Genomic DNA, 27,481 nt, shown 5'->3' with positions numbered 1-27,481 from the left:
AGACGAGCCTGCCTGCCGAGGGGGGCGGCGCAGCGGCCGGCCAGCCCCAGGAAGAGCCGCCCCCAGCCCCACGGCTCGTGAGCGCGTCTCCAGGTGCCGGCCACGGAGCTCACACCTCCACCTGTTGGCAGCCATTTATCTGGTTCCCACCGTGCTCGCTCTGAGAAATCTCTTCAAAAACAGATGGCCAGGACCGGGGCGGCGTCTCGTGCCGTCTGTGTCCTCCACGAAGGGGACAGCCCAATGGGGTGAGGAATCAAGAGACTTGTGGGGGAGGCATGTCCGACCGCATGCCCGGATCCCGAACACGGCACATGGGTCAGTAGACGCCCTCTATGGCCCCCGAACACCTGCCGAAGCCTTTCCCACGGCGCACGCTGTCTGCCTACCCGTGTGTCTTCGCCAGGAGTCAACAAGGTCTTCAAGGTCAGGGACTCCACAGAAAACCTGTGTTCTCCCAAAGACCCAGGCCGCTGTCGCCCCGACCCGGCCCTCCTCCGATGTGGCCCCCCACGTCTGCAGTTGAGATCCCCAGGAAGAGGAAAGAGACAGCAGTTCCCCAAAGGGGATGAGTGAGAACGGACTGCTGCAGGGGCCTGACGGAATGAAGCTTCGCATGAGTCAGACTCTGCCGCGGCAGATAAGAGACAGCCCAAGGTGCGTCATCCTCACGCTCGTGATAAGCGCAGGTCTGAACGCGTGGAAGCCACCGAACCGCTTGCAAGCCTTGAAGGTGAGTGCACTTTAAGATTTTGGATGAGTGCCATTCAGAAAGTGTTTCCTTTACGAAGGTGTCATTATAATAACGATTGGTTTGCGTTTGGGGGAGCGGGGCGCTATTTGGAATGTTCCACCAACGGGGAAAAGATTAGCAGCTGGTTTTAATGACGTCTGGGAACGTGAGAATTTTAGTTTCTTGAGTCTTCTTTCTTTTCACCCCAGAGTCAAATGAAGGGCAGAGTAAGAAAAAATTGAAAACAGAAACAAGTACGCCAGCTTGACCACTATTACAAAAGCATTTCATGTAGGTATCAGTGTTTTCTTTTAAAGTACATTGGCATCCGTGATCTGATTTGACGTATGTTTATAAACGAACACACCGTAATTAACGCAGGTTCGCTGTGATAATCCCCACGGCAGAGATGGGGACGCTGAGGACCAGACGGAGCTTCGCCTTCAGCAGCACCATCCTTTTGAGAAGATGTCCGAACCAGCATTCCCTTCTGGTGCGTATGGGTCCTCCCGCGGCCCGCCCTCCCGCCCTTTCTCCTTCCCTTCCTCCCTGCCTTCCTTCCCTCGCGCTGCTATCATGATATTAAAAGAAATAGATATAATTTGGTCTTCCACTCTGGCTCCTAAAATACCTCCAGAGCAAAAAGCGAAAGGGACACCTTTTCTTAAAAGATGTGGTTTCGGCTCCTGAAATTGCTCTAGAGCTGAAGGCAACGGGCTTGTCTTTTGTTGTTTGTTACAGGTCCCTCTCCACCCCTCCTGTTCATGAGGTGACTTTTAGCCCCTAAGGATGGGGTGGCTGTTTTCCAGGGTCGCCAACCATGTAAGTAGAGGGTGGGGACTTTCGCCGCCCCCCAAACTGGGGAGGGGAGAGAAGCCGGAGTTCGAGTTCATTGCCGATGGCCAATGATCTCATCAGTCATGCTTCATACGAACCCTAAATGAAGGCATCCAGAAGCTGCGGGAGCGGGTGACCACACGGAGGGGCCGGGAGAGGGGGGCAGTGGGAGGGGGCGTAGCAGCTCCGCCCTTCCCCACACCCTGCCCTGTGGTCAGTGTGGGGAAAAAGCCAGAAGTAGCAGCAGTGGTAGAGAGAGAAATGGAGTTTTCTTTTTAGGGATGTACCGTAAAAGGCGCCGCACCGAATAAATAGCTTATCATCAGCTGTCCTCTTCAAACAGAACTTCTTCCTGGACTTCGGGAAGATGACAGCATGCATGGCGGGCCTGCGCCCTGGGTCCGCTTCCAAGGTCTGTGCCCTTGGGCCAGTTAATTACACCTCCTGTGCCTCAGTTTCCTCACTAGTAAAATAATAACCTCCCTTAGAGGGTCGTTAGCAGGATTGAATGAGTCAGTATTTGCAAAGTCCCTACCTGACACTCAATAAACGTTATGTCAGTGCGTGTTATTTAAGTGAACTGGGTAAGCTCAACATTCCTTCACGAGAGAAAAATCACTCTTGACTCCTTGCTGCTCATCGCTCGCTCACGTAATTATAACCGATCTCCAAATGTATGGGAGCGAGACGTCGTCTTTACTGCTTCTCTCCCTTCCACCATCCAGAAGAAATTCCAGGAATGAAAGCGTTTATGAGAACCACATACCCATCACTACACAGCACGCGCGAGGGCTCGGCAGCAATGCCTCCTTAGGGAAGAAAGGGCTGCACCCTTTCCCCGAGTCCCGGGGGGCATTCCCTGGCTGAAAGAGAGAGGCTAAGGATTCCCAGAGCCCGCTTTTTGAGACCGTTGAACCGATTTCATCAGTGCATGCCATTTGGAGGGGGGTGGGAAGGTTTTACAGTCTGCTACCAATTGTCTCCAACTGCCAGGGAAGAATATTCACTCACGGTTGCTTCCGCGAGGGCCATGAGGTCACGGCATGATTTTTTTCTCTTGTCCTTACAAGGAAATCTTTAAAACTTTCTTTAGACAGGGAACCAAAAATAGTGACAAGGAGAAAGGGTTGCCAAAGATGTGTCCTTCTCCCCGCCTTTATTTCATTTATAGTAAAATCTTAAATCCGTGAGAGCAGTTTCGCACACCCCTCTCTCTAGACGCTGTTTATGCCAACCGGTAATCCGTGCTGCATTTACTCCATAGCTCTCAGCATAGCTCACGTCTAAATATCTATAGCAACCACTACAACTTTCCGTTCATTTTTACTAACCAATAATTTTTCAGAACGTTCCACTCACCTCTTTTGGTCTCGGCCAGACGTCACAGGATTTCTGTAGTCTCTGAGAGAGGCAGCTGTGGATAAGGCACACAGGCTCCGGTGGCAGAAGACACGGGTTCGAGTTCCGGGCCCAGCGTGGGCCGTGACCCTTGGGAACGTCAGCCACCCCATTTCCTCGCATGAGTGATGGCGCCGGAGGCTCGAGAGAAACTGGAGTTAAAGAGTCACGTAGAAGCCCTCGCAAGCGGTGTTAGAAAGTAAGTTACAGTTACACTTCGCTTTGTGCATTTCTCCTATATGTACGTTTCACAGTAAATAAGGTTAAAATGATTGAATCTGAAAAATATAACTGTTACATTTGCAAACAGAAGGTGCCCATTCAGACATTACTCAGTACCCTACCTATTTAAATAAGTAAACACATCTATTTTTTTGTTTAGATATGTAGGCTAGAGTACTAGAAACAGAAGCCCTCTCCCTAGGGCTGTGAACCTCTGATTCGGCATCTCTGAAACCGGAGAGCTGAGGATCCGGGACACAGACGGCCTTTTCCCAGTGGACGACATGTCCGTACGTCTCTTCCATTCAGTTGTTTTGCTTCTGAAGGGATTGGAAGGTAACCGTGGGTGAAATCCAGTTTGCGGGGGAGTGTGTTAGGTGCCCATCGAACATGTCTCGAACGACCTGAGCCCCGGGTTTCAGCTGGGTCCTGGGGCCCGGCCCCACGATGACATCTCTCGTTTTCCCTTCCAGTTTGGTGTGGCCGTGTGACTAAGTTCTGGCCACTGACATGCAAATGAGAGCGTTTGTGGGATTTCCAGAGAGTTCCATGACACGGAGAAGTCGCCCCCTCTCCCTTCCCTTCCTCTGTCCTGGTGTTTGGCAAGCGGCTGAGGCAGCTGAAATCGCCACGGGAATCCTGGACGTGGAGAAGGCGGCCACGTCCGAGGGCAGGATGCGGAGGAGACAAGAAGGGCTTTGTATCTCTGGTGACAAAGGGGTCAACCGACGAACTCCAGGGACATAGTTCCAGACTTCTCAGATGCGCAAAAGAACTAAATATTTTGTTTAAATTTTTTTTTTTTTTTGGTGGCAGGAAAAATGTCACTCTGTGACTCATCAGTTTCAAAGGCAAGTCTAAATCTCTTACCTGAAATGAGATGCCAAGAGGCAAAATATATTGTCTGACGTGATTACTTGGCAATTTAATGATGATTTTGAAATAAACCCTTCAACTCCCGATTCCTGGTCTTTGGCCAACAATATGACTTCTAAACAAGTGTCGGCCAGAAGAGAGTAGAATGGACAGAGTGGCTTTAAAAAAAAATCTTGTCTGAAGAAACAGTGAGTTAAGTAGAAGGACGCCAGAGCCAAATCCGCCGTCCCTGGTCTGCCGAAGCTCCGGGCGGGGCACGTGCGAGGAGGCGCGTGGACCCCGCGGGCCAGTAAAGCACGCACAGCACCACGGAAAGCTAGCCGAACAGAGGCATGCCTGGCATTTGGGCACTGACGAGGTCCTCAGACACTCCGCTAACGTTCACTGGACAACGCGGTATTTTTGCGCTGACAAAATCGGCAGCCCCCTGGGGAAGGCACGCCGGCCCTCCCGTCGGAACGTGCGGCGCCGCTCTGTCATCTTTAGTTGCTCGCCCGCAGGTGTCTCTGGAGTCCCCGGCCCCACACGTTCCACGTGTCCACACACCGGGCCACCTTTGCTGGCGCAGCGCCCCTTTTCCTGGACAACGTCTTTTTAGTCTTCCCTTATGTAAAGCCGACGTTTCTCGGCGGCCCAGATCTGGTCCCGGAAGGCTTCCCTGACCACCACGGGCCTCTGCGACGGCTCCCGGCGATGCTCCGAGCTCACAGTGTCACGCACCGGCACGGCCAACCGGACCCTCCGCGAATGCCACCTAGAATCTTTCTTATATTTGTTCGACTGTAGCATGAGCGCCTTGAGTTCAGAGACATGTCATTGGCGCTTAATAAATCCTCATGGATGATGTAATGTTTGTTTAGCACTTTACATTTCGTCAGTCAACATTAATTAGGCACCTTCTGCATGCCTCGCATTGTACTAAGCACCAGAGGCAAGAAAAGATGGATAAGACTCACAAGCCGCTGGAGGAACAGGAGTGCGAACAAATCATTATAATTCAAGGTTATTAAGCTACAAAAAGAGCTTGGAGAAAGTGCTAGAGTAGAGGCGACTGACTTATCCCCGGCAAGTTAAAAAGGACTTCACGGAAGAAGCCGCATCCCACCTGGCTCTTAAAGGAGGAGGTCAGGCCAGGTGCACGAGGGGGCCGATCCCAGGTGCCGTCCGTGGCTCGGCACCACCTCGTACAAAGTAGGCGGGACGCTTACTAAGTCTCCACTTTGCACGAAGAACTGGGGCGAAGCACTCCCGAGCCTCGCACGGGGCTCCTGGCTGTTGGGAGAAACGGCGTGCGCGCGGGACCCGCGCCCCGGCTGCTCGTCTCGACCGCGCTCCTCAGCCTCCCTGTGGGACGCCCATGTCCACGAGGTCCGCGCTGGAGGAGGTCAGGTGTTTCTTATTTTCTCAGTTAAAATGAGTCAAGCAACCCAATTCATTTAGTTTATTGCATTTTCCCCTCCATTTTTCATAATTCTCTTGTTTATGAGGCCAGAGTTCTCTCAGTAATTCCCCTTCCAGAAATCTTCCCTAAGGAAATAATCAGAGGCATAGATTTATGTACAAAAACTTTCCTTGCAGAGCTATTTATAATAGGAGAAAATAGGAAACAACCTAAATTTCCAGCAAAAACAGACCAGTGGGCAGGCCCTAAACATCTCTCTATATATTTTAATGACATTCAAAAAATGCTTACCATTAATGTTATTTAAAAAAGAAAGACAAGATAAAAACCCAGTTTTGTTGAGTATACATGCCAATATGTGCATAAAAAAGGGCTTTCAGAAAGAGGCTTGCAGTGGCATTCTTGGTACTATTTGTTTACATTTTTTATATTTTCTACAGTGTGTATTTTATCACCAGGAAAAAAAAAAGCTGTTTACTAAAATGCCGAAGTCATCAAGAGGGCAATAAAACAAAGACTGGATCCTTGTATTACAGTTCTCCAGAGGGAACACAATGCAAGAGAGGGATTCGTTTTAAGGAATTAGCCCATGTGAATGAGCCAATTGGAGGCCGGCAAGTGCAAACTGCAGGGTGAGCCAGCAGGCTGGGGACCCAGGAGGAGCCGATGCTGCAGTTCAAGTCCAAAGGCAGTCTACTGGCAGAAGTCTGCCTTATTCAGAGGTCAGTCTTTTTTCCATTATGACCATCAACCGGTTGGAGGAAGCTCACCCGTGTTACGGAGGGTACTCTGCTTTACTCAAAGTCTACTGATTTAAATGCGAATCTTACCTAAAACAATACCTTCACAGGAACGTCGAGAATAATGTTTGAGCAAATACCTGGATCCCTTAGCGTAGCCAGGTTGACACACACGATAGCCATCAGAACTCCCTAACCACCGAGTTTCCTGCCAGTAGACCCAACCGTGTGAAGACAGAGGCTTTGTCTCTTCTTCTCCCTGTCCGCGTCACTCAGCGCAGGTCTGGCTCATGGCAGATGTTCGTCCGGTGTTGGAATGAGCAGGCGGGTGAGTCAGGGAGTAAGAGGGTAGACAACAATATCACAAAATTATCAACTCCGAATGTCACAAATTTACAGTCAGGGTCCCTTAGCCTGGGGCCTGGCCAGTCGCCTACCTCAGGGGAAGCCACATCGCAGTATGAGGGAAGGCCGTGGCCCCCATGATCACCTCACACCTGTCTAGACCTACTGAAAGCTTGCCCTGAGTCCAGGACCAGTGAGGACAGGCAGCCCGCCCCCGGGGGTTGCCTGCCGGGAGCAACGGTCAGTGGGAGGGCCGAGTCCCGCAGGGCCCGAGATGGGGGCTTCCTGAACGTAGGGTCCCCAGTGGATGCCGCCGGTGCCTCGGTCCAGGCAGGTGGCTGTGGGAGCAGCTCCTCACTGTGGGCGACAGCTAAACAGTGACCCCGCTGCCCCAGCGCCTGACAAGAGGGGGCCGCTGCTCCCGCTGCCGTCAAGTTCTCTCCCATTTTTGGACGGGGGCTTTTGTCCCCTCTGGGTTTTGCGACTGCTAATTAGTTCAACCTTGCCTCCAGCTAGGATCTTTCCTGAAGCCGCAGAGGCCCGGGTCCTCGGACCCTCTGCCGCTCCACCTCCCTCGGGAGCCTCAGGAGGGCTGGACTCTGGGTGCCCGTCGTTCAGAACCACCTGGATTGTTAAAGACATTTCAACAGCTATCGTCACCAAAGTCCGAGTACCAGGAAACCCCGGAGGCCTGTGAGGTCCTTTGAAGGAAGGAGGTTGGTTTCCTTATACTGCGGATGAATGAAAATCTTCTAGTCAATGTGGCAATTTGTTCTACTCCGGTAAAAAGTATTTTTTATACACACAAAAAAATTCTAGTGTGAGGAATTTGTTCAAAGATCTCACGTGTTTCATAGGGAAATTCATCGAGAGGAGACTGTTGTCATTTAGGGACGGGGACAGAAGCTGGGGAGGTGGGTAGACCTCTGAGCGAGTCGACCCCTGTCAGAGGCAGACTGGAGGTGGGGCGAGGGGACTGGGCGCCCCCCACAGGGGAGCGGGCCCGCTCGGGGAGCTCGTCCTCTCCAAGCACAGTGGTGCTGGTGTGCAGTCCGCATGGGAAGGCGGGAGCCCTGTGTGCAGCAGGTGAGAAGCACACCTGGTGGGCGGGCGTCCCAGGAAATCGACAGCCCAGAAAGTGTGGCTCACAGGTGCCGCGTGACGTGGTGACACACGTCACGGGGCACTGAACAGCCAGGCGCTGCTCCAGGCGCTGTTCCAGGCGCTGTTCCAGGCACTCCGCATGGCGATCGCAGCGAACCCTCACCACGTCCCTGCGAAGTCACTGCTAAAACTCCCCCTGCTTGTGACTACGGAGTCTGAGGCCTAGAGATGTGACATGACTTAGTTCGTCCAGAGCACACAACCAGCAAGGAACGAAGCCGGGACTTGAGCCCAGCAGCATAATCCCACCAGTGTCACAGACACACACAGACACACACACACAGACACACAGACACAGACACACACACACACACACACACACACACACACACACAGAGGGAAATTTCTTGGGATGCTAACGCCAGATGCCTTTTCTTCTCTTAGGCAAAAATGGCATGCACGCTCATTTCTTACCTTCCCAACCCTAGCCCGAAGCAGGAGTCTGACCCCGGCATTCCACTCGCAACCCTCAGCAGCTGCACTCTGGTCCTGACTCTCTGCTGTCCGTTTCCTGCTGTGACTGCTCCAGGCCAAGAACCGCCACAGGCAGGACGAACAGGCATCGTGCTCTCGGACTCCGGTTCCTTTGGCCTTGTGTGCGGGGGAACAGCGTGGAGGAGAAGCAGGTGAGCCCCGGATCAGGACTCGTGAGGCCCCAGCTCCACCTCCAACCACCAAGGCGGCCTCAGACACAGGTTTTTCACCTCTGAACGCAAGGAATTGTTCTCAACGATTCCTAAAACACCAACAGGTTGTGTCTTAACTGGCTCTTTCCAGAAATGCGAGACCGGCCATTATTCCTTCTGCAGCCACCACCTTGACCAGGGGACCTGCCGGTCTATCTTTGGGCAGGAATGAGACGTAAGGAAATTTATTCTAGGAAACTGGCCATTAACACACACACTTGTTCATGGTATTCTTTAGGGGCATAAAAAAGAAAGACCCGAACGCTGACCGTGGATGTATCTTTGCCAAGTCTCGCGGGAGAGCTTTCTGATTTACAGGTTCAGATTCATTCCTCAGTTTAGAACAACTTCCTCCTCTCCTTTCAGGATGTTTGCAGAGGAGAATTCTAGGACGACTCGTGGTCATTCGTGAGCACAAAAACGGCATGAGAGTAAATGACCAACTTTTTACATCGAAAGGGTTTCCTGGGACCTCGCTTTGAGAAAGGTAAATATTTGCGGCTTCTCCATCCTGTGCATTACGCAGAGCGGGAGGAAGGCTCCGGAGAACAAAAGGAGCTTCCAGGAGGCAGGCAGGTGCCCAGGGGCTGCGAGAAAGCCCAGCGGAAGCCAGGGGGCACGTGTAGTCAGGGAAGCCACCCCTCACAGAGCTGGGGGGCAGCTGGTTCCCCGCTGTCACAGCTCCCTGGCCTCTGGCGTTTGCCGATCCTTCCTGAGAAGGGCAGGATTCATGCAGTAAGTCTGATCCTTTCAGACCTTGCTGGGCCCACCCAACCGGTTAGTGGCTTGGCCGCCTGCAAGGTGGGTGGGGTGCTGATATTCTGCCATTCTTGACTAGCTGGTTCCTTGCTTGACAAAGCCCTCTTCCTAAGGCGGGATCCCCCAAAATGACTTAATTTAGGCCAGAAGCAGAGGCACTAACCAGGGTCCACTCTGAAGGCAAAGCAGCAGCAGTTTCTATTCTGACTCTCGGGCTAGAGAGCTTGCGTCGATGAGATCCACCGCAATAGTATTTATACGGATGATGCAAAAAGGCACAGACCACCTGGCTTCCCAGCGCAGTCCCTGCCCTGCCCCATAGGGGGCCCTTTCCCCCAGGGCAGTGGCCACTGTCACCACAGTAGCTGCTGCTTTGGCTGCCACCACCACCAATCTGGGCCCAGGCCTTGCCCAGCCGCCCCCCGGGGACCTCGTGGTGCCCCGGACTGTCCCAAGGGAGGACGTGCCAAGGGCGTGGTGCACGCACTCCCCTCAGGCCTGCAGCCCGAGCCCACCTGTGACGTGCAGGCGCCCGGAGCATCACCCCGCACACACGTGCTCCGCTGTCCCCTCAGACTTTCTATACGAAACACAAGTTCAAGGGTAAAACGAACAGTTTCGAGATAGCGGCAGCAGCGGTCCGTCAGACGAAGCACGGGCCCCTCTGAGAGAGGAGCCCTGGGCTCGTGCACAGCTTGGGTGCCGAGAGGCCGGCCTGCGCGTAGCCCGGCTCCAGCGGTCAGACACACTCCGCGAGGGCCGGGTTCACAGTGAGCTGTTCGGAGAAGCAGGTTTGCCAGGAGGGTGGTCAGTGAACGCAGCCACTCCTCTCAAGCCCGTGGGGCAGAATGGGTCTGCGAGTTCCTCCTGGAAACGTGCCCTGGAGCCCATTTCTCTGGATCACCTGGGGTCCCGGGAGCCACCTCCCATCTCTCAGTGAGTCTCCCACTGTTTAAACGAGGTCGAGCGAACCCTTATTCGCAACTAAGAACCCTGGTAACATGCATGCGTAATCTTCTCTGTTTTACAGGTGAAGAAACTCAGGTTTGAAGAGAACTTGCTCATGGCCACAGAAGTGGCGAGTGGTCCGGCAAGGATTCGGACCCGACGCCTGGGCTCTCAGCCACAACGCGGCACCAGCTCGTCTTCATGCAGCGTCGGGAGCACACCGAACCATCCCTGCACTGCGTTCTAACCTCGTGCCGGGCATCTGCTAAGTTCATCCTTGAATAACAGCTGTTCCTTCGGGGAAATGCCTCTTCTGCACCAGGCGGTGGTGCTCATCGCACGCCGTGACTCCCCGTGGACGGGCTGGGTATCAGAGAATCTCATTTCCCAAGCACAGCGATGGGCCCAGTTGTGGACTTTTGCCGCGAGCAAGGTCATTCAGAGCCCACTTTGGAAGACTATTAAGCATGCTGGCAGAGAGAGTCTTGCCTTCTAAGGTGGTGACCGTCACGTAAGCTAATGAGGACCACTTTTCCATCCAACCAGAGAGAGCCTGTTTGAGTGAGCGGCTCACAGAGAAAAACGCGGGGCTGAGAGACGCGCTCGACGATGTTGTTTGAGCCCCCAGATCCAGCCATTCCTGAAGCCTGAGAAGTGAACCAGTAAACTCTTGTTTCTACCTACACGACTTCAAGGTGGTTTTCTGCCTCTAAACATTAAAACCACAATGACGGCAACGAAAACTACAAAGACGCTCCACACACAGAAGGGGCAGAAGACTCGAGTTATCCAACCCGGCCGCCGGCTGCTGTCTACCTGCTCGCGGGGATTTCGACTCTGACGGAGACAGCTCCTCAGCGGGGGTCCCCTCCCTCCCACTATTTTCCATGTTCGCTTACAATGGAGGTCACAGGGAGCAGGAGTGACTGCCACGCCCTTCTCCTCTGTGCACAACTCACACATCCTTCTTTCTCTCTACGTTCGCTCTCTGGCCACGCTTGACTTTCGAAGGACATTACCGACCCTCGTCGGAGCCAGAGAGTGGGATGAAGAAAAAGCTGCCCCTTTAACTTCTAGGCCGTCTATACAATATCTGGTGGCACCAGGAATGCCGAGGATGACGTGACTCATGACAGATAACGAGGTTTGGTCAAGAGCAGTATCTGGACGTCCTTCCTCAGAACCGTAAATGAAAATGCACCAGAATGCACTGTGGAGACGACCTCATTCAGTGTCGGTCGAGTGCGGGTGGCCCTCACTGTCACGCAGGAGACGACGTCATGGGAACACGGACAGGGCACTGAGCGGCTCTGAATCCGAAGCCAGTCAGTCGTTCCCGAATCCCCTCTACGTACCAGACACCGAGGGTGGGTCCGCGGAGTAACTGGCCTGCATTCTCCAAACATGCCAAAGCCGTGACGTTCGAAGGAAAGCTGGAGAACTGTTCCAGATTAAATACAACTAAAGAAACATAGCTGCTAAGTGCAAGACATGATCTGAACTGGTTCCCGAACCTGGGGGGGGGGCGGGTAGGGGGGAGAGGGGGGTGAGTGGGGGCGTAGGGGGGAGAGGGGGTGAGGGGGGGGGGAGGGGGGTAGGGGTTGGGGGGAGGGGGGGTAGGGGTCGGGGGGAGGGGGGGGTGGATGCTATAAATGACATTATGGGATCGACTGACAAAATTGAGTTATAGCCTGCAGTTAGATAGAAGGATTGCACCAATGTTAAACTTCCTGACGATGATCATTATTCTGTGGTTATAAAAGAGAACCTCCTATTTTTAGGAAAGACATTCCAGGGTCTTAAGGGCATGGCATATGCAACCTGCCTAATGGTTCAGAAAAAAACGTTATAAGTATGTGTAGAGAAAGAGAGAAAATGACAAAGCAAAGGTGGCCAGTGTTCAAAAATGCTAAATCTGGGTAAAAGATCTACTGGAGTTCTTTCGTACTATTCTTATGCCTTTTCAGTAAGTTTGAAATTATTTCCAAGTCAAACTTTTTGTTTTACGAAAGAGTATATGCCAGTCCTTCAGCCCTCATGATCACGTCAAGAAGGAAGTATCGGTTTGGGGTTAATATATCTTTAACGCTTTTCCAACACTTGCTCATCTCCCTTTGTAATAAAGAGAGAGCCAGCCTCAGGCGTGGACTCTGGCACGTAGCGGTTACTCCCCTGAATTAAACAACGGGTTTTGTTCTCATTGTGCTTGCTTTTGCATTGACTTTCTATTTGCGGCAAGTGGGGTAGCTTTCCCTGCATGGTAAGATATAAAATCACCTTTTAAATGCATTTGTATAATTAAGAAGGAGATAACGTAAAAAAAAAAATGTTAATAGAAAAGTATAAATAGGGTAAAGATGTGACATTTAATCACAAATTCCTGACATTTAGAAACGCCGGTCGCTTCTAATGGCCTCGTCTGACAGAAGGCGAACCGGAACTCTGAACGCTGGGCGGCCTGTCCCACCCGGCGAGGAGACAGGGCGGGAAGGGCCGGGAGGGAGCTCCTGTCGCATTCCCGCACTCCGGGGCGACTCCCGCCTCAGCAGGGGCGAGAGAGAGCCGACCGCCCCTCGCACCCGCGCACGCCAGCGCTCCGCTGCGCACGCCAGGCAGCGCGTAGCGAAAGCAGCACTTCTGACACTGAGACAGCAGCCTCCTTTCCTCCCACTCCTCAGCGGCCGCTGGAACAGGGCGCGGTGCTCCCATGCGGTTCACAGACAAACTCGGCTGCTCGCTCTCGAAAGCGCTGCTGTGTTGGCCCGGGCATCCCGGACGTGGCAGAGCGGCCGGCTCAATCTGGTCCGCAGTGGCGGGGCGGCCGCGGGGAGCAGCGCTGGCCAGCACGCGGCAGGCCCGGCCCCGCCCCGGCCCTCGCCCGGAAACTGCCCGTTCAGAGGCTTCCCATTTTCGTTCACGCTCTTATTTGCATTGGCCGCTGTTTTCCATAATCTGTGGATGGCTTTTATTCGGCCTTCGGTGAGAAGCTGCCGTTGCCACGGAGAGGGCTGGCGTGTAGCTCTGATCTGGTCCCTCCTCCCAGGCAGGGGTTCAGCCTCACTAGTACCAGAATTTTCTCCGCTTACAAGGCTCCGGAGGAGGGCAGGTGACAGCCCCCTCGGACCCGTTCGGGCTCTGCCGCCCTGACTGGCAGGACAGCCTTCTTCCGGTTACCTGAACCCACCTGAGCACGGACGTGTGCCTGCCTCTCCTCGTCCCTCCTCCCTGGACAGCAGAAGGCCTCCCTGGTCTTTGTAAAATAACCCCTCTGTGATTAAAAATGATTGCCTAACCCCCTGACCGTCTCTCCACGAAGCGAGCTCACCCAATGAACAAAATAGCACTTCTAACCCGTTCATCGCCTTCATGACCCCCACTCTGAGCTCTTTCCTATCACTGTAAGGTAGTTGAGTCCAGAAAAGAGCACAGCATTTTGAGGGTGTGTGTAATCAGTGCAAAGAGGCCCAACATGCCTGCGTCCTTGAGGCGCCCAAACGTCCTAGGGCCGCCAGGACCCCGTGGACACTCCAGGCCCAGGCAAATCTCCTCTGAGGCCACTGGTGTCGTGGACATGCCTTTGGCTGGTGAAGCTCCTTCCACACAACATTTTAGGTAGAGCTGTACCCTGTAACTGCAGAGGCGCACCCTATGACGCTAAGTGGAAAGGCCCGTTTAGTACCACGTCACTTGGCGGTCCAGAGGACTATTAAAAGGTTGACCAGGCCCTCGAGCTCGCCACCAGGGAGCCAGACTCACTCTTAGGGGAAACCAGGCACACAGGTCATTCTGGGACCTGTCGCTCTCCTGCCAAAGCACCCTACTGACCTGAGTCTGCCGTGCGGAATGATTTTAGAGGCACCGAAAAACCACCGAGAGATGCCTCTCTCCCTAACACTGGGGGGGGAGGGGAAATTCACTGTGCCCCAAAATGTCACTTCACCTAACACGTTTGAGCTTCGTTTGGCAATTCTGTGTCCGACTCTTGCTCTGCCCACCCTGTGGTCGTGTGAGAATCCGGTGACGTGGTGACATTCTGACAACCGGAAAAGCACAAAGAGCACCGAGGAAGGCGGGGGGCAGAGGGGGACAGAGGGTCTGCGTCCCGGGCTTAAGAACCCAGCACCAAAGCTCCCCGAAGAGGGGGTCGCCAAGTGGCCGCATCTAGGACAATCTACCCAAATGGCGGGAAATTCATTCTCTAAACAGAGTTTTATGCTGATCGCCAGAAGCCAGTGAGTCTAGACTTCTCACTTTATGCAGGGGGAAACTGAAGCCCAGAGAGGTGACTGCCCCAAATCAAGGCAGCAAGTGGGAGCAGAACCAGGACTAAAACTGAATTCTCTTTCCTTGGCCATCTTGACCCTCTCTGAATATAACCGCGCATGAAACCACTGCACTGTACGGGAGAAATTCCCCCGTCTCTCCGTCGAGACCTCTGTGACGGATGGGGGCGCGCCAGCTGCCACCTCCCGGTTCGGCTCCGGCGGCGACCGCGGGGCGGGGCAGTGGGAGGAAGGGTGAACAGTGAGCGTGTGCGCCTTTCGACTTCTCTCTCTCTGCGTTTTGGCTCCACTTAACAACGTGTTACCTCTTCACGGAGAAGTTTACATCATTGCAGGATGCCAAGAATGACATCAACATCTATTAAAACCTAATGTTTCACATTCTCGACTGTAAACATTAACATTGCTTAGTTTCCAGATATAAACTCGAAGTCATTCCGAAGTTGGATGGTTTCTTTCCAAGAAAGTTGGTGTTACTGTAATGAAATTTACCTAATTAATCTCCTCGAAGGGAAGGAATCCAACGATGACGGTTAATAAAGATTTCAACGTTCTTCTTGTAATCAGAGCTAGGCGATCTGTGGATTCGTTTTGGGAGAGACCATAACTTTCCAAATAAATCTCAGTAAAGCTTTGCAGACAGGGCACTCGGGCTGTTCCCCCACTTGGCTCCCTGGCTTTCAGACCTCGGGGGGTGTATTTATATTCGACTGTGACCTTGGACCCCAATGCCCAGGGTCACTGTTCTTGATGCCAAGAAACTCATATAAAAAAAGGTCCACTCGAACGAGACGTTGATGAAAACTCTCCGTCCGCTGTGTTTCAAAGCCGTCCCCTCCCCGAGCGTTGTCTGCATGCTGGGTGCGTGGACCACCCCTGGATGCCTGTGCAATATTGTGGTTGCGCCGAGCAGTGAGTACGGAGAAAAGCGGCAGTCATCCTCCGCCAGGGCCTTCCCTGAACCCCAGCTGTCCGCATATGCGTAAGCAAGAATTTCCCCTTTCGAAGGCGCAGAGGGCTCACGCCAGAGTATAGGAAGCCACACCGGGGAGTAGAAAGAACAGTCCTCCGTTTCCGGGCCCTGCGTTTGAGAGGGATGGAGAAGTGCCCGCTGAGACAGAGCCTTCTGCAGAGATGCTGAGGACGTGGTGGCGTTGATGACCCGGGCCTGGGAGTCGCTGGTGGGGGCCGAGGGACGCCGGGTCAGAGCAGTGCGGGCGGGAGCGTGCGGGGGGGTTTGGAAGGTTAGAGAGAAAGCTAAGGGATGCGGCGGGAACCCCGTTTTTAAAAATTGGGGTAGCTGGTCACGGAGAGACGAATAACCAAGGGTAAGTGGGTCCTCAGCCCCGAAATGCAGAGCCCGGTTTGTTTAAGTTTTAATTGATGATTCAGGGCGTGACCGGACTAGGAAGCCAGGTGGGGCTGGGTTTGCAGGTGGCAGGTGAGACAAAGGTTGTCAAGGCAGGTAACATGCTAGGCCTGACGCTATCTCAGCAAAGGCCTTGAAGAGTCCCGAGAGGCTGGTGACCCGAGCAGGATTTCCAAGAACAGAACCTACCGCCCTCCACCCCATCCGTGGGAAAATTTTGCTTATGTCTTGATATGATAACTCCTCCCTAAACGTCCACAGCGGCCATCCTGTGCTCAGCAGCCTCTCCTCCCTGGGCGTGGCGTGTGAAACGCGGAGCCGGGCCCGGCCTCTGTCGTAACCGCCGCCTTCATCGTTTGTGTCCCACGCTGGACTGTAAGCTCCGTGAGGCCAAGGACCAGATCCATTTCCATAGGTCAATTTCTGATGCCGCGCTAGCGTGCAGCATGCGATGAATGAAGGAATGGCTGCGGCAGAAAGCATTCCTACGCTCAAGCATGCACTTCCTCCTTCCCTCTGACACATTCCGCTGGGAGGGGACCTGCTTCGGCCAGGGGAGCGCACACGCGGAGGCGGAGGCGTGCGCAGACACTTCTGAGCAGCAAGGGCATGAGAGGGAGTGGGGGCTGCGCCTCCCGGGCCTCCGCCGTCCGCCGCCACGAGGCTGCATGCTGCGGGCGGGGAAGCTCCTGGGGCCCGAGTCCCAGGACAGGAGGGTCCGAGAAGCTGCCTGAGCATCAGCCACAGCCTCGAGCAGCGCTACGGCCAACCCGCCACCGCTGTGTGACACGATGGAGAGACGAGTGTCTGCTGGTGCAAGGCCGGAGGAACAGCGCATCTCCCATGGACTTTCACCCGCGAGCTGGTGCCGCTGCCCCTAGTTCCTCCGTCGGCCGAGCCCGTTTGCCTTGCCCCGTGTACCACCTCGCGAGTGGCCTTTCTGCTCGCCCCTCCGAGGGGACACTCAGAGCTTCCACCATCCCAGAGAAACCCAACGGTTAACTGTCAAGGCTGCTTACGGTGAAACGTGGCCCGAAAGCAACTTTACATATCATATTTTAAACATTTACACTGTTTTAAAATGAACACAAGCCCGACGCTGGCCGCAGCCCCCTCCCTCACTCACCTGCCAGTGAAGCGCATTCTCTCCCGTTCTTCGAACACCCAGGGTGTTGCTCAAACGCTGGAGGTGCGGCGTCGACGAGAACCCGCAAAAGATCCGACTGGAGCATGAGGGGCGTCTCCTCCCGCAGTGTCCAAACGCTGAGCCTCGTGAACACGCTGCGTCCTTTTCCCTGGGGGCACGGCATTTGCCGAGCGGACCCCCGCTCATCCTTCGCGGCTCAGCCCGAGGGTCCCGTCCCCCGTCCAGGCTGCCCAGGTGTCCCCGCGACTCACTGTCCAAAGCTCCGTTGCCGCCCGGACAGAACCGACGTCTGTGGCGTGTTCATGTGTTTGTCTCCTCTGCCAAACTGTGGGCGGCGTGAAGGCGGCGAGCCGGCCGGGTTCTCTCCCTTACCTCGGGACCCGACGCGCTGCATACGCTCTGTCGACGACGCTGCATAGACAAATGGAAGAATCGCTATCGGAATACATCCTCTAGCTGTAGCCTAAACATCCGTAAGTGGATAAACGACTTAGCACATTAATCCTCCTGTCCGTAAAGGAATATCAGAATGGGAATCAACAGGCGGACTTTTTTTTTTTTAAAGTAATGTTCTTCTAAAAAGAAGGACAAAAAAATAAATAAATAACATTCTGCTCTCCCAGCGTGATTTCTGCGAGGACGATGGCATTCTGTAGAACTCGAGTGTGAATGCTGATACACTGATGTGTGTGGTACCACGTCCCCCACGGTCACGCTAAAGAGGGCGTTTGGAACCTACGCTTTTGCCTGTGGAATGAGAAAGTGTAAAAGCTTATTTCGAAGTCAGAGCTCCCCTGACTTCTCTCTGTGTGTAGCACAGTCACGAAGGGCATATAATTTGGAGCCAGAACTCAAGTTTCGAGTCTCGGTTCCAATGCTTATCAGCTCTGTGATCGCAGGCAAGTAACTTAACCTCTCTGTGTCTGCGAAATTAGTATGTTCATAGCACCTACCTCGTAAGTTAGTAGAAATATTAAATGAATTAACGCAGATAAAGCACCTAAGACAGTACCTGCCTTAACATAAGCACCGGTTAGGCCACATATTTCCCCCCGAATATTAGAATACATTCCAGCATAACCAAGCGTTTATGTATTTATGTGTTTATGTAAGCGTTTATGCATAACCATCCTCGTCACTGATGATAGCCGAGTTTTAAAAGCCACACGATTTTCAAGAGGTGGATAATGACGATTAGGAGAAGTGGATCCGAGGGAGCGAGCTTTCGGAGGTGACCCCGGGCTCCCTGCCTCCACCGTCCCCGCCCGCCTTTGTTCAGGGATGACGAGCCAGGAAGGGCGAGGGCGGGAGGCCCGCGCGGCCAGCGCTGAGTGCGTGCCCAGTGTCACCATCCAGGGGACACAGCGCCATCTAGTGGACACAGCGCTCAGCCACGGTGTGAAGCCCTCGCAGAGGGGCTGGATTCCAGGGGTCTGACGACCACTCGGGTCTGCCTGGCCAGCTCCCGGGTGACCCCTGACGCCGCGCCTCGACCTGCGTCATCGGCACTAATCGTCCGGGGTGCCGTGAATCCCTCTGAAACGCGGACGGCTCTACCAGTGAACGCGGCTGGTCCATCCTCCATCACAGCCATCTTTGCACTAGCAGAGATGACGAGAACGAACATGTACTCGATGGTATTTATAAGAGAGAGAAAGAAGCCAGCCAGCGTTCACCTGTGTCGTAATGAGAGCGTACCAGACGAGCCAGCCAGCAGGCCAGGCCAGCGCTCAGCCACGCCGACCTCCGTCTCTGGCTCCGGTGCATCTTGGCACAAGGAAGCTGGGGGCCGACGGGGGCTGAGCCGACCGAGGGTCGGATCCTGTTTCACTGAAGTGTTTCCAGGGGCGGCCGGCTGCTCTTTGTAGGTGATTAAAAGCTTATCCCCAGAGGCAAGTAAACACTCCCCCGCCAATAACTCAGCTCTGGCACGCAGGGCAAGGGGTACCGAACGCCGTAACGGGTCGGGAGTATCCACATAAAACCCAATCAAAGGCGAGGGGCGCGTGGAGGCCAAGAATCCACCTTGTCTTTATCGTCTAGTCACAGTTCCTGGCCACAGTGACCAGGCGGGTCAACACTGAACTTGAAAGACCGTGGGTTTGGAATCAGCGACTAACAAACCCCCTGCTTGGGCCTCACTTCAGCACATTCTGCAGCAGACGCCCTCACCGGTAAGATGGCCACGAGTTCAGCTGCACCTTGTTCCAAACGCGGTTCCTTGGGTGATCCACTTATTTCATGGTTCTTTGAAAATTTCATGCTATTATCAGAAAGAATAAAGTTTTGGGGACACTAGTTGTCCTAGAACACTTAATTTCTGATGAAAAGAAAACTGTCAAATCAAGAGAAGAGGATTCGGGGGGAAAAGACGTAAAAACATTTCAAAATGTCATGGCCCCGTGACCCCTGCCACCCTCACCAGGGCGGGCACCTGATCTGAGGCCACCTAGCCAGGACCTACGGTGTCACCTGGGGTGGGTTTGCGGAGAAACCGCCAATCGGGAGTGACTCTGGGGATCGATCAAAGCCCTGTCCGCGGGGGCTGAACAGGAGACGCAGAAGAGGACGGACAGTGGCCGAAGGAGCAGAAGTTGAGAAGGATTTGTTAAAACAAAGACGGAACTACCTGGGCGCGGTACCGGGGTGCTTGTGCTCCTGGGGGACCCAGAATAACCTCGCCACTGGGTTGCCGTGTTCCCGAAGCACATCCGTCGCGGTGAGCCCCGGCTCCTCCGGGGGCTCACGAGGCCTGGCCCGGTGGCGGGGCTCCCCGTTCCCCTCTTTGTCCTGGTCTCTGTGGTGCCCCGACTCCGCACTGCCGACGGAGCCCAGCGAGCGAGCGCCTGCTCCCGGCCGTGGGGGACGGGGACGGACACTGGTGTGGAGGGAGCCCGAGCAGGGCCGAGCCCCGCGGGCCACACGCAGACCCGTGAGCGTCCACTCACTGCCACTCGCTGTCGTTTAAACTCCCGCCGCGCGGCTTCCTGGTCTCGTCTTGGGGGGAAGCGTGACTGGGTCCCTGAGTCCTCGTCCTCGGTGACAAGTCTATGCAGGCGTCACAGAGGCACCCTGAGCAGGGTTAGGAGAACTTGGAGCCATGGGGCAACCTACAGGTGCCCTAAACAACAGGCTCCGCTCCTGACCCCCCCCCCCCCCCGCCCTCCTTCCTAGGGACCGTGCAGGGCCAGGCTGCGTCGCGGGCACCGGGCCGGGCCCTGCAACCCAGGCGCCGGGCTCCCCGTTGCCCCAGCCTCACCGAGCGTGTTCCGGGTGTGGCCGACATGCAGAGAGCAAGGGGCCGTCCTAAGGGAGGGAGCGTGGGGCTCTCTGTGGACGTGACCGACTCGGGCGCCCGCCACCGGGCATGGCACGACGGGCATGCTGGGCGCCCACTCTGCACCGGGCCCTGCTCCGGACGACGGCTCGTGGGCATTACCTCTAGGCCCGACCCCCGGCTGACATGACTGCACCATTTTACAATAAAGCACCAGACTCAGAGAGGTGGACTGATTTTTCCAGAAGCAGAAAACAACGGGGAACCAGAGCAGACCCCCAGGAGAAGGGCATCATAGCAGCGGGGTGCTGCGGGGAGATTAACGGGGGACGGCACGCAGGCCCAAGAAAGCGCACGGTTTACGTTAATCCGCGCAGGCCGTGAGGCAGGACGGCCGCGGGGACGAAGGGAGAGACGGTGAGGAGGAGGGACGCACGGCCACCGGGAGCCAGAGAACAGGGCCGGCGGGAGCCCACCCGGCCTCAGCCCAGGAGAGAGCTCACTAGCGATACACGAGCTCACGCCGAGGAAAAGCCCCGCATCGTCCATCGGACTGAAAAACCATGAAAGAAAATATACAGACAGAGGCCGCGACCTCCCCGGGAACATCCCGAAGGCCCCCACCCCCACCCCCGCCACCGTGAGAGGCCGGTTCACTGTCTGCCCCAGCCCCGCCTCCCCTCCCCCATCGAGGGCCTCTGCTGAGGAGGCAGCTCAGGTGCTCACCTGTGTGCATGATGCACCTATCGGTCAGGAGTGACATCTGGCCCGCTGGCCGGCAACTAGCCAGCTCCCCCTCAAGACCGGAGCATTTCTGTGTCGTTTCTGCTTCATCCGTTCATTTATTTTGTTTTTTAGGGTGGAAGCCAGGACGCCTGGGCAGGAGATGAGCCTGCAGCCAGTAGCTGGACGGTGACAGCGAAGGTGAGCCCGGAACGCGGGAATCTGATTGTCCTGCACGAGCGGGTAACAGAAGGGCCAGACGGCGGGGGCGGGGTGGGGGCGGTGATGAGCCGGCCGAGGGATGTGCCGAGGGCACTGCTCAGGCAGAGGCGGCCGGGGGACACTCGGTCCAGCTGGAGTGAAACGGAACTTAAGTTAATCGTGTCGTCACCGGTCAGAAGAAAGAAGGTGACCACAGACGGGCTGGGGGGCCGGCCCGTGTCCTGGGAGGGGAGGGGGAGAGTGAGAGCCTGGTCAGCTGTTCCCAGCCCACAGGGCCGGGGAGGGCGTGGTGCCAACACTCCTGGGCCTCGGGCGCAAACGAACAGTGAGTTCACATACGGGTACCCGCAAGTTTTCTTCTTGAGTCTGAACCTCTAACTGCCTGAGGCGTTCGGTCATCTGTAAGGCGCACCATTATTTTATGTACTGCAAAGAAAAAACAGTTATGCCAATTACACTGTGACACAAGGCTTTCTCACCAATTCGACTTTCAATCACTTAGACGATTTTAGACTTAGATACAGAAGTTTTCATACATCAACTCTGGGCATGCGCGAACATGTAAGGGAAATAAAATGGCTAAAGGAATTCCTAAAACGTCTTCGTGTTTGGTGCCTGCTTCTGCTGATCACGTTCTACACTTCGAGTCTGCGAAGTCTGTGTTTTTTCCCCACACGGCATGATCCCTCACCGCCAACAATGACAGCGAAGCAGCATTTCTTACCAGGCAATGAAACCGATATGCACATACGTGTGTTCACGCCAGTAAATATCTGAATATGGACTGTATGTGTATCGGATAATATCAGGATTTCAGTGTTAATTTCTTGGGCGTGATAATGGTACGTAGCTATTTCGAAGAATGTCTTAGTTCTTAAGGGATGCATGCTGAAGTATTTAGGAGTGAACTGTCTCGTTATTTGCACTTCATTTTCAAAATGATCTAGCTAGCGAATAAGAAAAACAAATGAAAACATCCCCAAAAAAGGAGAGACAGGGAGGGAAGCCAAATGTTACAAAATAATATGAACAGAAAATCCAGGTGAAGGGTATCTAGGTATCCACTGAACTATTAAAACTTTTTTGTAAGTTAAAAAAAATTTTTTTTTTTTTAAGTAATGAGGGGGGAGGAAAAAAAAAGACTACTCTACTGAGACATCCACTCAGATATTCTTCCAACTTTTTCTCAGGCTGCCAGCACCAATTCTGAGGGGTTCGATTCCAGTACTTTCTTGAACTAACCGGATGCACGTCAACAGAGGTTTTTGGACATTCATATTCCCTCCCCCAAGTGGTCCCCACTGGTTTGTTGACTGAATCATCAATGGTAGCAGCTTCCCAGGTGTGTTACAAGAAACACAACCAAATTCGTCCGTTTGAAGGCAACGGCAAGTACGTCCGAGCTGCTGACTGGTGGACGGTGGCTGTAAAACGGATCCCTGTGTCGGGGTGCGCAGGTGTGAGAGGGGATGCGTCTTCAGACAAGACGGCTGACACACGTGAATGCCTGTTGGCGGTTACGGGTCTCCTCGTGGACCAACGAGCTGGAATCTGGGGTCTACATCAGTCTCTGCGGGCTTGTGAGCAGGGGTCACTCCCCTGGGCCTGCATGGTCGCTGGAACGGTACCTCTGGGCCGTCTCTAGGACCACGTGACCCCTTCCAAGTAGCCGGCAGTCTGCGAGACCCTGCCCCCGGGGACCAGTGGCTCCTTCTGCTGGCGTCTCTGTCTGCTGTCCCGAGGGCGGCGGGGACCAGCACTGTCTAAACGGAGATGACCGGCTTGCTGAGAGGAATTCCAGCCCACGTGCATCCTTCGTAACACGGTGGTGGCAAGGGACAGGAGGCCGCACCCTTCTCTGGTCGCACCGTAACTCGTCCGGTGGCTGAGGAGGGGGCTGCCGCATCGCCTCCTCTCATCTGCAATCAACATTAAGTTGCCGCGATACCGCATGGCATTATTGTGACCAATCAAAGAGAGACCCCCGCCAAAAACTATGAAGTACTTACAAGAAAAACAAAGACCTTTGAGAGGACAGACAGGAATAATGACCCCAAAACATGGCTGAGGACACTTTGTTCTTTAATGAAGTTATTTCCTCTCATTCCTTTGGTTCTTGAAGGAAAGATAATCTCGGCGGCTTGTTTTCCTAGCCTGTCCTATTTGCCCCTTTGGATACAGAACGCCTGCTCCGCATTACCGAAACATGCCTCGAACTCAAAGCGTGCTGTGAGCGCGCCTTTTACACATGTAACGTGGAAAATCCTCGCTCGCCAGAAAGCGGGGAGGCAACCAGCTCCCCCCTCCGGTGGTCGTGCTGCATTTGCCCGTCCCTCCCGCTTCTGCGTCCTGCCCGGCCCCTGGAAGGTGCCGCCCCTGCAGCCAGCCTCCCCCGCCCCCCACCCTTTAGGGCAGTTCTTCCCACACTGGCAGAGCCACCTCCAAAAGGCAGCCCTGGGTTTGTAGACATTTGCTCTACAAACAAAGGAAATTTAAGTAAATCGAGCAAACAGAAGTGACTCAGCAGCGCTGACAGCTCTGAGTATATGACCCAGAGGACGCGAAGATGCAGGCTCTGCATGGAGCACCTCGCCCCGGGCCACACAGCACCCACCTGTTCTAATTGCCTCCTGCTCACCCCATTGGTGAGGGACGGGGTCCCCACTCTAGGGTTTGGGGGATGGTCAGGATACGGATTTCCCTTACATCTCTAAACCTTATTACTTTTGTTTATCATTCTTCATTGGCTAGTCTTGTCACTCTCACAGAAGGACTGTTTCCTCCCTACACGTCCAGCCCTCAGTGCGGGGGTGTTTTCCAGGGTGGCGAGTCGGGGGGAGGGGACACTGAGACCCGTAGAATACCCAGAGGGCAAGAAGCATGTTTAGGGCGGAATTCTGTAAGACGGCTGCTCACCGGTCCTTACTCTGGCATCAGAGGGGTCTTCTCGGTCCAGAGCTTTGCACGGAGGAACCGTGGAGCTTCGCAGACACGCAGACCCTGGGCGGAATGACTTGCTCTCACCCTGCAATGAGCTCTCACTCGATTTTCCGTGCTTTACCTAATTACAACAGACCAGACAGACTCACAAGCAGGCCAGAGCCTTAAGAAGCTGAGGCCCCGCCCCTTCCCGGGGTGCCCCTCGCACACGTTAAAGGTTGATTTGCAAAAAGGGATGGAAAAAAAGAGAGTTCTTAATTCTATTATAAAATGCTACCAGGCGGCTAAGAGGTAAGGTGTCGAACCGCAAAGATTTTACAGAAGGAACAGATTTGCTGGAGGAGGCGCCCGTCAGAATGTTCAGCTCGTGGTCCCACGGGACGTGACGCTCTGGCTGAGAGCTGGTAGCCGGACGCAGACCCCAGCTCTGTGGTCTGCGGATGGTGGTCAGGCCCCCATTTCCTCGTCTGTGACATGAGGCTGATAACTGTGCCTGATAAGAGTGACTTGCAGAGATCGAGCGAGCAAAAGTGTGTGTCGCGCTTGACTCACAGCGGTGCCTCCACAACGATGGTCGCTACCGTCCTAAGGAATACAGGCGACCCTGGAACTGCATGGCTTGAACTGTATGGTCCACTTATGTGGAGATGTTTTTCAATAAATACCTGTACTGCTTTCCACCTGAGGCTGGGAGTCCGCGGATGCAGAGGGCTGACTGTGTGTATTGACCTGAGCCATTCTTCGTAAGGGATTTGAGCATCCACGGATTTTGTTATCCACTGGCGGTCCCGGAACCAATCCACTGTGGATACCAAGGGACAACTAAGTTTTGAGGGAGTCAAAGTTACATGCACATTTCCGACTGCACAGGGGTCGATGCCCCTAGCCTGGTGTTGTTCAAGGTCAACGCTATAGGTCAGTAATAATAATAAGAAGAAAATCATAGGAAAAAAGTCTCTGCTGCTACGTAGTTAGTGTTCTCTGTCGCTCGCGGCCGGGGTGAGGTGTTTTTAGCTGTGGCATGAGGCAGAGCTGACCCAGGGCAGAAGCAAAGTGCAGCAAGGACGAGCGCGGTGTCCGGCTTTCCAGGATGAAGTGTCACCTGATAAAGGACGAACGTCGGCCGTGCCCGCCTTTCCCCATCAGCGTATCCCGAGAGACTGCACGGATTGCCTCCCCATAAATGTGGGTGGGCCTCATCCAATCAGTAGAAGATCTGACTAGAATAAAAGACCGACTCCCCATCCGTCCCAAAACCCAGCGAGAGGGAATTCCACCAGCAGGTCGCCTCAGGACTTGAACTGCAACATCTGCTCCTTCCCGGGTCTCCAGCCCGATGGCCTTCAGACTTGAACTGCAGATTCCGGACTCGCCAGCCTCCATAATCACACGAGCCAATTCCTTAAAATCTCTCTCTGTCTCAGTCTCTATCTCTATCGCTCTGTCTCTCTCTCTCTCCCACACACACACACGCAGACACACACTCATCCCCCTAAGTCCCATGTCCAGGTTGTCATAATAAAGAACAAAAAGAGCACCTGACAGACAGCACGTTCGGGAGAAGCAGGATGTGCAGCCGGAAGATTCCCTGAGAAAGCTCTTCTCCTGCCTCCCCGGGCATGTGCACACCTCTGGGGGGACAGGAGGTTTTTACCCCGTTCAAGCGGAATGAAAGGAGCTCTTCAAAGGCGGAGCCCGGAACTCACCCCTCCCCACCTTCCCCCACCCCACGCCCACCTGTCAGGACATCTGGGCTCCTTTAAAACCAAAGCGTTTCTTCTTCTTCTTTTAAATTCGGACCAGCTTTGTAGTGATTGTGTTCTGCTAACAGACGCAGAAGCAGAGCCAGGTAAGAAAACCTCAGTACAGATCACAGCTTGTTTCTTATAATTCATATTCCTCTTGGAGATTAAGGGCGGTGGGGGGGGGGGGGGAACACCAACCAAAGAAAAACAAATAAAGTACTAAGAGAGGCAGCGCACGGAAGGAACGAGTGAGCATTCGGATTCCGTGGACGAGGATCAGCGGGGGGTGCCTCCCACCGCGCCACAGGCGCTGCACCGGCTGCATTCCTGGGGCACGCCAGTGTCTCCCCTCACTGAGCGGGGATGGAAGGACGGAGGGGGCGGAAGAAAGGCCATCTCAGGACACTGCTGGCGGGGGGGGCCACCCGCCACCGTGCAGGTACGGCGGCCCATTCCCCGAGGGCAGCAGAGAGAAGCCAGGTCGTGAAGATGGCGCAAGACCACAGAGATGCCCAGACTAACTAAAAAGAAGTATCTGAAAAAGCGACATCCTAGGTGCCCAGGGGAGGGACAAAGATCAAGAAGAATTTCAAATGTGTGTGTCTCACAGAGGAAAAAGAATGATCGCTTGGGAACCGAGCAGAGCCCTGTAGTGCAACAGAATTCGTGTCGAAAACGTCTCCGGACAGGCGCCCGGATCAGGTAGAGGTATGCGAGGTGCATGGGGAAACGGTGGCCTCGTAGAATTGCTAGGGAGCGGAGGTAGACTCGATGGCGTGCAGGGCTCCCAGACAAAAGAGCTCGCCCTCCGCCATAGCTTGTCTCGTCATCCTGTCGGTCAGTTTGAGAGGGCATACTATTATTGTTCGCAAGCGCCTGAAAAAAATCCAGACTCACACTAATAGTTTATTTCTTTCTAAACCCTGTTGCATGGTGTCTGTATGTGATTCAGAGGCCAAATGAAAGAAATGTGAGATTTAGGATTTATTTTTAAACCCCAACGCAGCACATTCTCAGGGTTAAGTAGAAAGGTCACAACCAATAAAAGCATCTGATCAGCCTCATTAGTATGTTCCTTCAGCCACATTTCTCTTACCCAACAGAGCATGTCTCCTCTGGAGAAGCAGGAGATTTCACAATAGTGCACGCGAAGACCAAAGAAAGCATCTCTGTGATGCCGCCAGGACCCACCGGGCCCGGGAGCATGTGCCTCAGAGGGAGGAGGAGGAGGCAGATATCGAAAAGGGAGCATCCAGCTCTGACATGTGCACATATCCGCCCAGCTCCCTACGTGTTCAGGAAAATGTGCCCCCCACACACACGACTGCAGGAAACCTCGGTCCTGAGCTCCAGGAGAAGGGCTCATTCTGGTCCTGGGGGATCTGGAGCAGGGTTTCTTTCAAGAACCGATTAGACTTTTTCTGGAGTTGGTCTTAGAAAGCGAGAGGTTCTTGCCTCCTTGCAACTCAGTTTACTTGGTTGCCACATGACCTCGCCTCCTTGACGGGTTTAAGAAAAGTGGTGATTTTGTACATATTCTGACCCAAGCAGGGCGGACGTATGCCCGGCATCAGCGAAAGGTCCTGGGCCCGAGATTCTTGAGGCAGTTGGCAGTCTTATTTATCTAACAATCAAAAGAGTTAATAGAGTGTTGTTATCTCAAGT

At 54.3% G+C, this 27,481-nt stretch overlaps 1 protein-coding gene and 2 long non-coding RNA genes across 3 annotated transcripts in view; 2 read left to right on the top strand and 1 right to left on the bottom strand.

Moving 5' to 3' along the window:
* The first annotated feature begins 547 nt into the window (after positions 1-547).
* Positions 548-1,208, top strand: LOC118611975. Its single transcript, XR_004954575.1, has 3 exons — positions 548-733; positions 943-1,024; positions 1,115-1,208. It is a non-coding gene; the product is annotated as an uncharacterized LOC118611975 (long non-coding RNA).
* Positions 1,209-2,773: 1,565 nt separating this feature from the next.
* Positions 2,774-3,776, top strand: LOC118611974. The gene is made up of 3 exons (XR_004954573.1): positions 2,774-3,167; positions 3,351-3,480; positions 3,664-3,776. It is a non-coding gene; the product is annotated as an uncharacterized LOC118611974 (long non-coding RNA).
* CUNH8orf89 (chromosome unknown C8orf89 homolog) overlaps positions 2,930-27,481 on the bottom strand; it is a 55,736-nt gene continuing 31,184 nt past the window's right edge. Inside the window, exons 9-11 of the mRNA XM_036232794.1 lie at positions 20,913-21,557; positions 16,889-17,320; positions 2,930-8,308 (exon numbers count right to left, since the gene is read on the bottom strand). The gene's annotated coding sequence lies outside the window, so the exon portion shown is untranslated. The remainder of the gene's footprint in view (positions 8,309-16,888; positions 17,321-20,912; positions 21,558-27,481) is intronic.

This window comes from Rousettus aegyptiacus, unplaced genomic scaffold (genome assembly GCF_014176215.1).
Source record: "Rousettus aegyptiacus isolate mRouAeg1 unplaced genomic scaffold, mRouAeg1.p scaffold_m13_p_15, whole genome shotgun sequence".
Classification (NCBI taxonomy): Eukaryota; Metazoa; Chordata; class Mammalia; order Chiroptera; family Pteropodidae; genus Rousettus; species Rousettus aegyptiacus.
This window is presented reverse-complemented; position numbering and strand designations above follow the sequence as displayed.